General features: G+C 36.2%; 1 protein-coding gene across 1 annotated transcript in view; it reads right to left on the bottom strand.

The window, feature by feature from the left end:
- LOC123320602 overlaps window positions 1-10,507 on the bottom strand; it is a 28,135-nt gene extending 17,628 nt beyond the window's left edge. The window contains exon 1 of the mRNA XM_044907959.1: window positions 10,023-10,507. The gene's annotated coding sequence lies outside the window, so the exon portion shown is untranslated. The remainder of the gene's footprint in view (window positions 1-10,022) is intronic.
- Window positions 10,508-17,298: the final 6,791 nt, after the last annotated feature.

Below are 17,298 nucleotides of genomic sequence, written 5' to 3'. Positions count from 1 at the left end.
AAATATTCAGTGCTTCAGATATACCTTTCAGCCCCACTCGACGGTCTGTTAAAATCATGTCATGAACTGCATTGATATTTTCGGGGACTGAAACAGAAACTGGCCTTCTCAATCGGTCATCATCTTCAATGGAAAATTTACCTTCTTTGAAGATTTCAGTCCAATTTTTCACGGTCGCATACAAAGGATATTGATCACCAAGAGTATTAAACATATCTTCGTAAATCTGCTTACCTCTTAACCCTTTCAAATACAGGTACTTGAAGATGGCTCGATAGTCCAATTTTTCGATTTTCACAATTTTGGTTGACATCTACTTTCTTTTCATTTATTGCGTAACTCTGGTTTACTTTTTTGACCTCAAACTTCACACTGACACTTCTAATGAGTTATCGTTCGTTTTTTATGCATGGAACTGGTCTAGGCTAACTAGATATCAACACATCCTCTTATTGAAAATGTGATTCAAGTGCAAAAAGTGAGTTTTCTCTCGAATATATTAATCTTTGAGCAGCTTATATCGGTAAGGTGTCTTTCGAACAAAAAGACCACCTTCAAACCACAGTCTACAAACAAGTCCCAATACACAGGAAACACGTTTGGGCACCCAGAGGTATGTCCTGCCGAAAACGGGGTCATTTCACTTTCGTTAAATTATTTTAATGACAGACCGCATCGCCGAGTCCATCCAGTCCTTAACTGGATCTCGCTTTTCCCCCATCTTCAAGGAAAAGATCGAATCTTGATTGATATCGCTGGATCGACGTGCATTTCCTAGTTCTGCCATCTGTAGATGATTAAGTGCCTGGCAGATGGTTCACGGTGCACGGTTCTGTTGTTCGAAATTGAGGAAGAAATAGTTGGAGAGTTTCATCATCGTTGCACCTTCGTTTGGAGAGGGGTTAATGAACTTTTTCAACATTCGAAGAGAATAATTCGACGACAAAATATGTGTACCGAATCTATACGACTCCGGGCTGTCAAAATATGGAACAATTGGAGCCGAATGCGTGAAATGAGAATATAAAAGGTTGGATTGTATTTTTAAGACCATTCGAGTGAAAGTGGCAATGATGACTATCAGACCATGTAAGACGTATTCATTATATTCTCTTCGTGAGAATTGTCAATCCTTTTTTCGTCTCAGCAATACATTCTTCGAATTTCAGTTTTTTTGAACTATCTCAGCTGAAATTAGTGAAAAATCTTGCGTTTGATGTACATAGTTTTCGATATATGATGTTAGTGATTGAAAATATGAAGATTCAACCATTTTACTTTAGATTTTATGATATTCAAAAAATTCCGATTTCGTGTCTGACTTACTGAATTAGGATCATGAAAACTATGGTCCTAGAGAGCTGGAATTCGGTATATGGGCTAGTATCACTAAAAATACAAAGGAAATTCTGAAAGTTGCAACTTTCACCCACCAAACTTTTGAAGTAAAGTTCTGAAATTTTATTGATTCATATAGTCAGTTCTAGCAAATGACCAATTCTGCATAAATTTCAAATTTGAATATCTCAAAAACGAATTAGGTGAATGAAAAATAATGACAGCGATAGAGAATGGTGCCTACCTTCACAAGTCATATAATATCTGTTCTAGTTCTGGATTAGAAATAAGTAAAAGAGATCTGATACATTCTTGAGAATGCAAGCCTCATCTTGGCAACATTTCACATGCAAATGATTTGGTGGCATTGTAGTTACATCATTCGTTAATCGAAGAAATTCAATTTTTCAGTCAAAAACAGGTACAAAAGAATGAGTTTCTTTAGAGAAAACTCAACTCCAGCCAGTCAATCTTTACCTTTCTTGTTCAATCTTGGAACGAGAATTCAGGACAGATTTATAAGATACTTCATTAATCTTTTATTTTTTACCTATGTAACCAGTCAATTGTTCCCCTGAGAGGAGATTACAATTGATTCCATTGTCTCACGATATACAGGGTGAGTAACAAGTAATGTACAAAATTAATACCTCCAATATTTACTATTCAACATTTCACCAAAAGCTCAGCTATGTCTTCGGTCAACCACCATTACCGGTAACAATGAAGGTGGAGTAACCGCGGGTCCTGAAAAAGTCCTTTCTCCCATCGCTCACGCATATTCAACACCCATTCTGAGACGATTTCATTCAGTTGAAACGTACTTGACCTTTTCGGGATATGCACGAGCTCACTGCATAGTAGAATTCCGATTTTTCCCAATCTCTCCTCTCTGTGTTCGGTCACTGCTACGTTATGCAGATAGCTGGAGTAGCTATTGCATCATAACGACAATCTATTATTATGGGTGGATTAGGTCTGCATTGCAATGATTCCGTATGATGTTGATTATTTGCATAACCTATCTTGTATCACAAGGATTACGCTGCAGGCAAAAATAAATGCGGGTTTCGAGTGGATTTCTGGAAATTTCATAATAATCCTAGTATCCTGCATTTCCCTCATTGAGAGAGAAACAATTTTGGGATAGTACCATAAGCCTGAACTAGAAAACATCCCACTGCTCACATCTATTCAGCCATTTCTTCGAGATTAGCCATAACAGCCATCTGGAGAAAGACTATAACATCTGGTCAGTGCCTAGACCACACTCACCAGAGGATTAAGATGCCATCCTAGTACCTAAGCTACATCTTCGAAAAAACTTTCGAAATTCATCTTCTTTCAGTACCCTTCAATGACCCAAATCTCGAGAAACACAATTGGAGTAGGAGTAGGAAATCATCCAAGAAGTTTGATAAGAAAACTTTCCACGCTCGATCAAGAAGTATCTGAAAAGGTCATTTTAGGTTGATTCACAAGAATCTCAACCAAATCTTCTCCCTCAACAAATTCTCCTAGTATTTCGATAACTATTATATTTCTATTCGAGAAACAAGTTATAATGGAACATGATATGCCAGACATCTTCTTTCTTCTTGTTACATAATCTGCACAAAGGTTGACCTTACTCGACCTTTGAAGCTATTCAAAGCTTGCTAGTAAGGCATTTCGTCGGGCACTTCTATCATCAACTTTTCAACAGATTCATCTATCAGTTTCACACTCTGTAAATAATAAAATGATTTCGTAACTTACGAAATATGAGGGACTAACTCGATGATCAATGAACATCTCATAATTTAATACCATTTGACCTTAATCGAAAATAATCGAAAACTAGGATCGACAAGACAAGAATTCTTTTCTTGATGACAAACTTCTTGTCTCTTCTTGAGAAAAAGTCAAGAAATTTAAAAAAATCTTGTCTTGACGTTTTCTTGACTTATTAAATCTTGTATTGAGTCAAGAAATTTTAAGATCTTGAAATTTGTCTGTCAATTTAACTTGACTTTGCCACCTTCTACGTCTTTCAATCGGCTTTGAACTTAATTGCAACTTATTTCTTTGTCTTCTCTTAATAATCACAAAGTGGTTGTCTCATTCTACCATAAGTGACATTGACTCTTCAGTAAACAGAACGTCTGCTTGGCCATTTGTCACCGATTCTGACGCAGAATATTCACTAAAAGGCAATATAGAAGAACGTAAGTTTTAGTAAAAATAAAAAAGCGGTAGTAAAAGAAAATAGAAGCAGCATTCACCAATGCAAGATGGTGGTAGTTACTAGTGGCAGTACTGACAGAAAGAAATTTTGTTATTTTTCGAAGTTCAGGTGGACACAAGTACCAACTGAGAAAATGATAAATAAGCCAAAACTATACCATGTTTTCATAAACATAAAAAAAATGTTTGCCTGAAAGTTAAAATTGAAAATCTAGATTCCAATTGGAGTTTCAAAAAGATTATCATTAATTATTATCAATTTACATTTTTCTAGAAAAAAATGTGAAATAAATAGAAATAGGTATCTCATGTAAAATTATGTGATCTTTTTCACAAATAAATACGTTTTAGTGTATTCATGGTTAGACAAGATATTTCAATATTTATTGTTTTTTTGTTCAGAAATTTGTCTTATCTTGTCTTGAAATTCTGAAACTACTAGTTGTCTTGATCTACTGAAGTTCATCAATATCTTATGAAGGGTGTGAATGAAAATAATTTCAGCCTACCCTACACAGACTACGTACCTGTTGATATTTTTTTTTGAACCGTTACTTTTAGCAAGAAAAAAAAGAATGCTCAATTGGTTGAAATGTATGAAGCTATCAAAAATTCTTCAATGGTGACATATTAATAAGAATAACATTCAGGGGTGGCTTTTTCCACTGTGGATCTGATTTTGTATTTCTTGTCTTTGTCTGAAACTTTGAAGATTTGAAGGTGTTTTACTTATATACAAGCTTCTTTTATTGATCTACCAGATTCTAACCCTTCCCTTTCTGATCCATTGGATGCATCATGAAGGTTGTTTCGTGTTGAAGAGTACCTAAGGAAATAGATCATCTACAAGCAATTGGAAGAAAATAAATTCATTCCAGTGATGAAATCACTTGGGATGGTAATTTGGATTCAATTAAGCTGAATGTGATACAGGAAAAATCAAAATGAAGATAACGTTAATCTGCATTGGTTGCTATTATACCTACTATTTAATTATACGTTTTCAAGGGAATAAGGATTGAATTCCAAGAGATATGAGTTATTTCGATGAATTATTGATGGTCATCTTGGTACTCTGTCAGGGATATCGAAGAGGAAGTTGTTACTCATATTTTAACTCATTGTGATTCTTAGTGTTTCAACACTTATTGTATCTTTTTCATTGACAAGAATCTACTTCCTGTAGTATCCAATTATTCGCTTAGAGAAGACTCTTTAAAATTTAAGAAATTTTGAGAGCGATTCTTGTGTATCAAATGCCAAGAGAACCATTCGGACAGATTAGATATGTAAGGAGGTGACCAAATAACACACGGTGAACCTGAAAATTGTTTCGCACACAATTGACCACGTATGTGTCACAAGAACTGCATCATGTAATGGTACCAACGCTGTGTTATTCCGTCCACATGCAGTTACCGTTCGAGTGTCAAGCTCCAGTTGAATAATCAGAAGACTCAATTCCCGATTTTGTGACAAATAACCGATTCCAGATTCGTTCATTATCGATTCTGAACGCCCGCGACGGCAGTTATCGGTTTTGCCGACCTAGAATCTACGTGACATTCAGACAAATCGCCATTGTTATCTATTTCTGGTTCATTTAACCTGTGCGACAGTTCGATTATTAATCGTTTATTTATGCGTTCTACGGGTTCAGTTCCTAGTTGGCTAATTTTTCTAATGGTTTATGTTTTATTTGGAGTTGAGGAATGGGTCAGAGCATTGATATTTTGTGGATTTTAGTGGAAATCTATCGATGATTGAATTTCCAAAATGTCTTTACACTTAATACTTACGAGGATGTATCGATATCTAGTGAGCCTAGACCATTTCCATGTCAGTGTGAAGTTTGAGGTCAAAAAAGTAAACCAGAGTTGAGCAATGAATTGAAAGAGAGAAGATGTCCACCGAAATTGTGAAAATCGAAAAATTGAAGTATCGAGCCATCATCAAGTACCTGTATTTAAAAGGGTTAAGAGGTAAGCAGATTTACGAAGACGAAGATATGCTTAATACCCTTGGTGATAAATGTCCTTCGTATGCGACCGTGAAAAATTGGACTGCAAGCTTCAAAAAAGGTAAATTTTCCATTGAAGATGATTACCGATCGAGAAGGCCAGTTTCTGTGTCAGTCCTCGAAAATATCGATGCAGTTCATGATTTTATCAGACCTTCGAATTGGGCTAAAACGGATATCTGAAACACTGAATATTTCATACGAACGCGTTCATCATATAGTCCACGTCAATTTGGACATGAGAAAAATTGCTGCAAAATGGATCTTCAAATGTTTGAATGTTGACCAAAAGCGTGCAAGGGTAGAAGTATCGCGTTCGATCTGTGCTCGATTTGAAAACGATGTAGACTTCTTGAACCGAATTGTTACTATAGATGAGACTTGGGTAGATTTCTACGATCCAGAAACGAAGCAACAATCGATGGAATGGCGACACTCTCCAAGACCTAAGAAGTTTCGTATCCAAAAATCTGCTGAAAAAGTTCTTGCTTCAGTTTGTTGGGATTGCCATGGAGTAATCATGAACAATAACCGAATACTACTATTCGACATTACTGACCACTCTACGGGAAAAAATTGAAGAGAAAATACGCTGAAAGCTTTCCAAAAGTGTTTTGTTTTTGCAGGACAACGCCCCTGCACACAAATCTCATGTTGCAATGCAGAAAGTTCGTGATTTAGGGTTTGAATTACTAGAAAACCCCCCTATTCACCAGATTTGGCTCCATCCGACTCTTTCCTCAACTGAAAAAAGGTCGTAAATTTTCTTCCAACGAGGAGGTTATAAAAGCTTTGGAAGTCTGGGTTGCAGAGCAAGAAGAAACATTTTTTTCGAAAGGTCTAGAGACGTTGCAGGTTAGCTGTAATGAATGTATACAATCAAGAGGAGAATATGTTGAGTTATAAAATATTTCGACATTGAAATTTCGTTTGGTTCTATAGTGGGCTAAGAATTTTTCAATATTTCCTCGTACTTAGATGTGAACCATGAATAAAGAACATAGTTTTCACAATTAAGAAGCTTCTGAGTATGTGAGAACTTCATGGCATTTCTTCAATGCAGCCAGCTGTGCTCTCCATAAACGAAGAAAAAAATCAACCCCTTGATTTTGAATAGAGATAAGGGAGGGGTATCGCGATACCTCATGTTGAAGATCTTCACGGGTACCATCTGATCCTCAAATTTTGCTGCAAAATTTCATTTTCATTTCAAAGTCACATAATCGAGGTGTTAAGTTCTGGTTGAACCACTCTTCGTTAACTGATAAAACGTGGATTTCAAAATATAAGGGTTACTGATAGAATAATCACATTCTAATTCAAAATAGTAGTTTTAACATTGAAGAAATCATGTGCCAACAGACTCCTCTTGTAGAAGTAAATAGACTATTACTGTAGATTACTCTAACCAGACAAACTTGTTAAAAAAGAATTGCTGTCATCTTAAATTAGTCACACTTCTCCCTAGTACCGCAACAGGCTGTAATTTCCATTTATCTATGATCGAGCTAATTAAAAGCTTACAGGACGGATCAGCAACAACATACAAAATACAATTTCGAGTTAAGGCGAGTAGGCTTCGACTAACGCCCACCACTCATTCCTCTGAAAATGGATTTCGAAGCAGAGGCGATAATCTAGAGTGCCGTGGAATAGATACTAGGTATGCCGGAATTGAACACCGCATCTAGATAGTACTTACATCTGCTAGCCTACAACCACAACGTCTCTAGATTTATTAACGTTAGTCGACTCATATTTCATGAAGATATCTTGGGTTGGAGCTTGAGCTCTAGACTTAGATTTAAACATCGATGACATATCTTCAGACCGTGTTTTCAGCCCATCAGAGATAGGCACAAATAACTTGTGGATATCCTCCCAATAAAATGCCACTCGACATAGTTATTAGTTAAATAATTCGAAGAAATTATGTACCTCCTTGAAATCTTGATATTGACTCAAATTTGTAGATTTCATCGATCGAAATTTAAGAATCGATGGGATGGTCTTTACTATTGGAAAGTAGCATAGTCTCTCATTGTGAAGCAAATTCATTCTAAACACCTAGAAAACTCATTAGCAATCCCAAAGCGACTGTCAAATTTAGTATTATCATTCAGGATACTTGTCTCGTCCACAAATCAACAGTTTTCCAAACGTTGAATAAATATGCATGATAATGCCGAATCCGTAAACGTGACCATCCTAAACGATTTTATATGTTGTCTTCACATGAAAATCCATAAATTGACCATCAATAACAAATTTGAAAATATTTTATACGCAGACTAATGAGAGACCTGGATTCACAACGAAACCGAAGATGGTGAGGTCAAAAGTCGACAGATGTACAAACGGTTATCAGTTGATTTAAATTTCAAGTTTATGGTGAAATTTGTTCGACGGCTGATTCATCACTTTTTCAGAGGAAGATCTTCACAGTTCATCAAGAATGAAAAGAGTTACTTCCAATGCAATCTCTCATATTTTAAGGATAAGTTTCTTTGAGAATATTCAAATTTGAGATAAGATTATAAATTGAAAGAATTCTAGCAAGAACAAAAAATGGAAAAATGAAGAAAGGTATATAATATTGAGGCTTACTGACTGAAAAATTCAATATAGTATTGCCCTTCAGAGGAAAATTGATTGGCTTGAGAAATTGAGCTACCAGAAGATATGATTATGATTTCAAGAAGAGAAGTGAAGGTATTTTAGTTTAGAAAATGTTTAAGGGAAAGAGAAAGAAGAGATTTTGCCTAAAATAAGAAATTAAATTGAGATAAGATATCCGTACAACAGTGACTGAAATAAATATTCTGAATCCTATTAAATTTTCATCCTGAAAGAGCTCCTGTAGAAATTTCATAATTGTTTTCATTGTTATTTTCATATACAGGGTGAGTCTTTGACTCTTGAAAATATTTTAACAGTAGATTCCTGAGGTCGAAAGAAACACTTTTTTTCTTTACCATTTTTTCCGATTCGGCTCGGTTTGAAAGATACAGGCTGTTGAAAAACCATAAAAAAAATGTATTTTTAGTTCTATCTCACAAACGGTTTTAACGAATGAAATGAATTTTGGAATATGGTTTTTCATTTCTTTGATGAATCTTTCTCGAACACAAGGTATCACCCACGTCTTCCAGTTTTCTCATTATGACCATAACGCAGCATAAAAATACCCAAAATTCAAAGAACCCAACTCTTCAAACTAAATTGGACGCTATCTAATGAACATTTGAACGTTTTGTAAAACAAAAGTATTCTTCATATTTTCTCGTATAATGCACTGTTTTCGAATAATTGGTTGTTCAAAAAAGTATCTGTGAAACTTGTAAAATTTTCTACTTTGGCTGAATGCAACTCTGTTTAAAAAATCCACAGATGTGTAGTGTCACAAATTTAGCTACTTTTTCTGAAGATAACTATGTTTTCCAGGGGTGGCTCATTATGAAAACTTAAAATGGCTATATATTTTTATCAAAGACGAATCGGAAAAAGATTGTACAGGAAAAAAGTGTTTCATTCGAACTCAAGAATCTATTATTAAAATATTTGTACTAGTCAAAGTCTCACTCTGTATATTTATCCCCTAGAAACAGTGTCATCTTCAATCGAAACCAATAACACAGCCAAAATCCTTCTGTTTCAATCGAGAATGAAGAGATTCGAAGACGAGAACATCATATTCATCTTAGGATCAACTATACTCAAGTATAGCTATATAAAATTGTCCATAACACTAATTGAAAAATAACTCGATCTGCTCTGATAAGAATATGAGGTCTTGAGGAGATTTCTAATGGTTCAGGATGTAGCTAGCCAATTTCCAGCATCCACAGAATAATTATAGATCCTGCATTAGTGAGCCTATGTATGTCTAGAAGGATTTATTTTGAAATATTTTCGTAAAGCTCTTCGAGAGGTCAATACTGTTCTTTAGTGTGAAGGTTCAATTTAACTTCACATGCTCGACTATAATAGACAGTTTTTAGTTCAGGTGCCATCTTTAGGGAGCTATATTTTTTTTTGGCAAGAATTAAGCATTCAATGGATATAAATTTAAAACTTTTATTTCATTTTTTCATTAATGTAAGGTCTACCCACTAGAGTATGTAACAGACAAAAAAATAAGGCCATGCCGTTAGAGAAAATGGACTTTTTCGTCATTTTTTCAAGGTTTTCTTCGGGAAATCTCAGTGCCTTTCGGACCACCTGTAGAGTGATCCGAAAAACAGAAGAAGACTTAAAAACTTTTTGAGAATTCAATTAAAAAAAATCAAACATTTATCTCGATCAGTTTTGAAGATTAATCTCCTTTTCTTAGCCCAGTTATGAACTGTTGACTAACCCTGTATGAGGGTGAAATTATTTCTAGTTCTCATGAAACTGTCTTCGACCTAAATACCTCAATATCATTCGATAAACGTACCTTTCTCACTTATCCAAAAAAAGTAGGTATAATCCTCTGAAAACAAGCATCACTCTTATCTATCACAACTCAAACTGTCATCTCCATCCCTTACAAAACAATCCACTACAAACTTCCCTAACAGTCGACACCAAAACTGTATCTCAAGTCACTGGACAAAATTACCCAAAACGCAACAGTTTCGTGCATGCCCATGCACCGTGCAACGTGATCGTTAAAACGCAAAAGAACACCCTATTTCTTCCGGTGAGTCACGAGGGATGTTATGGACCGCTGGACGCGACTTCCTAAAGTACCGGACGGTGGTAGATCGAGCAACGCTTCTCTTGTACACCTCAACCGGAGCACCTGTCTGATACTAACTTGTAATGAAATGTAAAGGATTCCCGAAGTAGGTTGTGGCGAGGAGAGACAAGTGAATGGCTGCGGAGAGACGGCACACAGATTGGAAATGCATTGGGAGAGTGTGGAGGGACTTGGGTCTTCGGGAGACTGCTTGGTAGCCGATGCAGAGAGATCTAGAAGCAGTTTATGAATGGTCGCGATCGATGGTACTACCTCGGCACACCCTTTCGTGTTGCCTTAACACAGGGTATTCCAGTTGGACGTTTTATATCGATTTTAAACAAAAACTTTTTTGTGAAGAGAAAGGTTTGAGATAAAAATGATAAATTGAAACAGAATAATGGGAGGTGTACAAAATAGAAATACCATCTGGAGGAACACTGCTGAACCTGCACTGGCAAAAAGTCCTTAGGTTGATATGAGCTAAGCTCATGGCGGGACTGCTGACAGTACAGGGTGTTGTCTACTGAGGGGATCTTGAGAACTATAGCAGCTAGAAGAAAACAGATGACACATTCTCGAGCTCTTTTTTATGACTAATCCAAATCTAAAAACAGAGTCCCCCAATCGTTATTAGATTTCGAGTTATAAACAAAAATTGAAATTTGACGATTTCGAAAAGTTCTCATAACTTTTTTGTCTTTGAAGTTACAGATCTGAAACTAAAACCTTCTTAGGCACTTTCATACGTAGAATCTACTGACAAAAGATAGGTATATAGAGGTAGAGTCCACCTGTCCGAGATTTTCGGTGAAAAGATTTTAACCCAATTTTACTTCTGATTATGTCTAGGTTAGCGCTTAAAGCAGCGTTGTCTTTCAACGAATCTTCGAATTTTACTCCATATCAACACCAAAATTCAGGGTCAAGTTCAAGTTCATAGATCCAATCATGAAAAAAAATCATAAATTTTCTTCTTCTACTTTGTATTTCACTTCGAAATTGAAAGTGCCTTTCTTATAAGCATAAAAATCCCCCCTTTTCTTTCATTATATATGTAAATAACTGTTCCTGCATCCTAAACTGATCTACAATCAAACGCGCCACTAACGCGGTCGTTAAGTCGAATTTTTTCGCGTTTCTTCCAAACGTAGAAAACTAGAAATTCGAAAATAGCCTCTTAGAAACCAATGAATTAACACAATTTCTCTCCAGATGATCGAGAAAAACTGAGTTCCAATATATGGTCTGTTGCGCATTAGAAATTAAACGTATAATAAGTAACTGTATATCGACGAGATGAAAAAGTCTCAATTCACTTTCGTTATTTGCCCTCGGCCATCCTGTATTGGAATTCCAGAGTAATTTGTTTGTTTCAATGAACCTAGAATTCCGATCTGTGGACGTTCTTCTGCAGGCTGAGAGATCTGGTTGGAAATCAAAGAACTTTTTGTTATATTGCAAAACGTTAGAAGTTTTTCGAATTCAAATATGCACTCCTGAGATATGAACAGATATAAATGGTATTCTCTCACGTTTTCATTGATAAAATTCGAGAAACAACCTAACATGTCTCAAACATGCTCGAATGGATTAAGATTAAGATCAAAGTGATATGATTACTGTCAATGAATTGCAATGGATTGAAAGAAAATCAGAAAGATGTGGCAACATCTGTGTGTTCGTAAGCATTATCATCTGTCAACGATTTTCTCCATTGAATAAAACCATTTTTTTCATTCTCTTTGTACTCCCCTGCATCTGCATATGAGAAGAAACAAAGTAACTGAATTGTTGACAGCATCTGAAGAGTTATGTTCCCAAATAATCAGTCTACATTAAAAAAAAATCGAACCAAAGGATTCAGGAGGAAATTAACTACAAATTTCGTTGAGATTCTGTCAGTTGCATTTCATTATTTATTGTTTTATTTAATAAAGAGATATTCTTGTAAATTTGTGGCTTTGGCTTTTCTGTTTTTTATTATTTGTGCCTTTTTTTCTCAGGTAGATCTGTGAAAACAATTCTTCAAATTGTGAAAACACCAACAAACTCTTCCTCTTCCCAAAGCAGGAACAATCTAGCGCAGTCCAGGCCAGTGTAACTTGAAGGGAGGACTCGTTCTTTTTTTATCTATATAGCTTTCATCCAATCCACTCCATTCTTTAATTTTCGCCAATTTGTCAACCGTTTCCGTCGCAGTTGCACCAGAATGGTAATGGGCCATATTTCAAGTTGTTATAACTGATGAATCGGGCCATTTGTCAGCAGGACCTCCGGCCATGTTAACCCGCACCGCGACTGCCTATATTTTCCTGCGGAGCTCGATCTCTGCGGATATCTTTGATAAATACTTGAACGTAATTAAGTACTTATTAACATAACAGTCTTACATGCGTTGTACTTTCTCCCTGCCTGATAATGGTACTGGCATATCGCGGATTATGAATGGTCCTGCGGATACAGGGGCGGCTTCGATTTCCGTTACTATAAAAAAATGGAAGTGGAGAAAGTTTTAGCTTCATCCTCTCAACAAAAAACTCAAACTGCCAAGATTTTTCAGCAGGATCTCAGGTTAGATCAGGAATTAGTTCTTAGAACTCATCATTCAGGCAGAGTTTCTTAGAACCAATTTAACCACCATAGCAAGGGCGGTTCCAGAACTTGAGAGAAATATTTTTTTGATTATTTACTTCAAGAAGAGGTTGCTGTTTCAAGACAGGTGTCATATTTAGATCTACCATTACTCTTATGGGAGATACGCGTGTCGATAGTTGAACTTCGAAAATTTGCCAAAAAGATGGGGTCATTAAAAAAATCGTCAAGACCGAACGGTTGTAACCAGCTCAATGAAATTTGGAAATTGATTACAAGAAAATTCGCTCTTTTAGAATATGTATAACATTCAGGTATAGGATGATTTTTCTGCGAGATACATTCGTGGAAATTCGACCTTCGAAAAATACCCAAAAAGATGGGGTCACTCAAAAAATCGTCAAGACCGAACGATTGCACCGACTCCGATAAAATTTCGAGATTTATCACTGGAAGAGTTGTTCTTTCAGAATATGTATCACATTCAGATCTACGGTAATTTTTCTGGGAGAAACACGTGTCGAAAATTAACCCTTCGAAAATTTCTCAAAAAGATGAGGTCACTTAAACAATCGTCAAGACCGAACGGTTGTACCCAGCTCAATGAAATTTGAAAATTTATTACAGGAAAAGTCGCTCTTTTAGAATATGTATAACATTTAGGTCTAGGATGATTTTTCTGCGAGATACATTCGTGGAAATTCGACCTTCGAAAAATACCCAAAAAGATGGAGTCACTCAAAAAATCGTCAAGACCGAACGGTTGCACCGACTTCGATAAAATTTCGAGATTTATCACTGAAAGAGTTGCTCTTTCAGAATATGTATCACATTCAGATCTACGGTAATTTTTCTGGGAGAAACACGTGTCGAAAATTAACCCTTCGAAAATTTCCCAAAAATATGGGCTCAGTTAAAAAATCGTCAAGACCAAACGGTTCCACCGACTTCGATGAAATTTCGAGATCAATTAATACAATAGTTGCTCTTTAAGAATATGTATAACACTTAGGTCTACGACGATTGTTCTTCGAGATACATTCGTGGAAATTTGACCTTCGAAAAATTCCCAAAAAGATGGGATCACTTAAAAAATCGTCAAGACCCAAGGGTTGCACCGAGCTCGATGCAATTTCGAGATTTTTCACTGAAAGAGTTGCTCTTTCAGAATAAGTATCACTTTCAAATCTACGATCATTTTTTTAGGAGCTGTCGAAAGTTGACCATTGAAAAATTCCCAAAAATATGAACACCTCGCAGAATTTCAAATTACAAAATTATGCCCTTCCCCAAAATCACTCCTGGATCTGCCACTGCGCCAGGAGGCAATCGTGTGAACCCCATCTGACAATAAGATGCAAATTCAGACACTCATTCCCTCAAATCTCGCTAGAAACTGGCTTAGACCACCTAAGAAAGCAGGATGGCTCCCCGCCCGTGGCTCAAGCGCGATACATCAAATTTACGATCGAACATATCGATCCGCGGGAATCGAAAGCAACGGCAAAACAAACGCCGGTTCGGAACTGATAAATCATCATCAGAGCCACTTTTTATTTCGCCGGTGCGGCAGCGCGCCGAGAAGAAATTCGCGTGGAGAGAGAGAAAGAGAAGAGAGACGGAAACGAGCGAGGAGGAAACGAATGTAGGTCGACGAAAAAAATTCCAAACTTCGGTTTCGCGAAGCGTTTTTTTCGATCTGTGGTCCGTGCGGAAGATGTCGTGGCCGACGTGTTATATCCCTCAAGGAAGGTCGAACTGATAAGTCTTTCATTATAAGACGCGAATCTCAAGCTAACATTCAAACCACGTACCTAATTCACTCTTAAAATCTAGCAGATTTCGTAAAGAAATAATTTGGCAACAGCAAATGACAATTATTGTCGGAAGTTTGCGGACGAAAAGTGTATAAGGGCGAAAAGTACTTGCTTTCAAAAATAGTCGACTCTTCGTTCAACAGCCTTTATCTTTGTATAGAACCTAACGTTATATCATGTTTTTCAATGCAACACACCGTCTGGACACCTTGAAAATGAAGGTAACCAAGTCCATATGTATTTAAGATTGCTACAAAGACTTTGTTAATCCATCTTATTCAGGGTAAAAATTGGCTTCAAGCAACAGAAGATACCATCAACACTTTCCTCTATAGAAAAATGAAATAATAGACAGAATATGATTGTTGCATGTCATCATGATCCATTTACTGATTTTCAATTATAACTGAATGATTTTAAGAGTAGTTCAAATACTTCATCGTTAGAGATATTTCCTAACTTTCAATCTGAAAATTTTCATTCATGAACAATCCAATCGCAGGGTTTCCAATGATAACCCTGGAAATGCATAACACCGAACTCAACGAAAAATATAATCGGTACCTGTACAGCTGGAGTAGAGTTATAGTGAATCCTCACCTTGTACCAAATTTCTATCGATCACCATCTCATCCTAACCTTGTTCTTTCATTTTCCCGCCTCTGTTTCAGATGGATTTCGACATCCTTTCAATTCCGAATTTATTTCACTTGTCCAAAGTGAGAAACTTGATCGGTTACAAATCAATAATTGATAGATTGCACAGTTGTTTTAGTTTGAGAGGATATAAACAAAATTGTTCCAAGGATATTGCCTTTTTTGTTGGCCATCCACGTAGTTTTCGATGTATCTAATTAGAAGCTGGAAATAATTCTATATATAAATGGTACCTTGATAATTGGTACTAATGGAAAAAGTTATTCCGTTTGTCTAGGGATTTTTGTGTATAAACGAAATGTGTATCAATTGATTGGACAGCTTCTGAAGTCAAATCAAAGTTCTAGTAGTTTACATAACCGAGTTATCACCCTTATTGATGACCATAACTTTAATCTTTCTTGAAACATCATAATTTGTCAGTGGGGTTTAAAATTGACCCAATAAAGACCACAGTTATCACACATACCAGTAAAGAGAAACTAAGAAAACATCTCTCTAAATGGAGCCATTATAGACTGGCATAAAAATCTGAGAAGCTGTATAAGACGAAGCGACAAAAATAGATTTGATGGGGGTCACAATACCAAACAGTATGAACCAGACAGACCCGGAAAAACTGCAGAGCTCAATTATACCATAAAATTCAATTCCTCATAAAAAGTGAATGTTTATAAAACCAATCATCCTATCACCATTATATGTCTTACACGACATCTAATATGAATTTTACATAATCTACGTAATCTCAGTCAACAAATTCCTCAAGTTGGTTTTTCCTTAATTAATGGGTTCTCAATTTGGTCATCCAGAATATCGTTTGACATTCTATGCAATTTTTATGTAACGTAAAATGCCAGGCTTACGTTATAACAACGTTTTAATAAAAAAAAAAAGAATGTTGTAATATAGTCGAGATTGAGGATCAACTTTTACTATCATTTCGCGTTATGTACTGGTGAGTAGTGAGATAAGTGTTTGAAAGGCGTTTCAAATTCAAAGTAATGAAGAGTTTTCCTTGTATTTCAGCACATCACAATGACTAAAAAAACTCTATCGTTTATACAGCGTGGTCCAACGAAAACTTAACCTCGATTTTTTGGCCTTGAAATGTGGAGAAAATGTGGAAAGACTAACCCCTCAATTTCTGATTCGAGGACAAACTGCAACCTCCTAACGGGGGTGGGTACAACCCTTGATTTTGAATAGAGATGAGGGGTTTTGCGATACCTCATCTTAAAGATCTTCTCGAGTACTGAAATCCTGAAATTTCCCTTCAAATTCTCCATCGATAACGAAATGACATGTAAAACAATGAAAGAGTACTTACTTTTGTGATAAGTTTGTTAAATGCTGGAAATGAGCACCATTCACTTCCAGGCAGTAATTATAAGTTTCGCTTAAAACGTTCACTCAAGATTTCTAAAGTAATTTGACACCATTCATTTATGATCCGAGTTCGCAAATCATCCAGAGACTCAGGCTGGGTAGCATGGATCCTGGATTTCAGGTGAACCCATAGAAAAAAGTCCAGTGGAGCCAAATCAGGTGATCTGGGTGGCCACTCAACATGTCCCGTTCTTCCAGTCCAGGTGTGTGGAACATTTTCATTTAAGAACTGACGCACATGTTGAAAACGAAAAACAGATATCGAATTTGTAGTTTTGATTACCCTTAATCCTTTCACTGAGCACTTCACAGAATTGGAGTCGACGATCATTCAGTTCCTGAACCAATCGTATCTTGTAAGGATGGAATTTATGTTGTTTAAGGATTCTCATGATTGTTGTGCTTGAAACACCAAATGAATCGGATAATTTCTTAGTACTAAAGGTCGGATCCATTGCTACATGATCTAAGACGGCCACGTCCCTCGCTTCGTCTCTTTTATACACCGTTATTTAATTTCCGATTGAACCAGT

Source organism: Coccinella septempunctata, chromosome 9 (assembly GCF_907165205.1).
Source record: "Coccinella septempunctata chromosome 9, icCocSept1.1, whole genome shotgun sequence".
Classification (NCBI taxonomy): Eukaryota; Metazoa; Arthropoda; class Insecta; order Coleoptera; family Coccinellidae; genus Coccinella; species Coccinella septempunctata.
The sequence above is the reverse complement of the archived record's forward strand: the minus strand, read 5'-3'. Positions and strand labels throughout refer to the sequence as shown.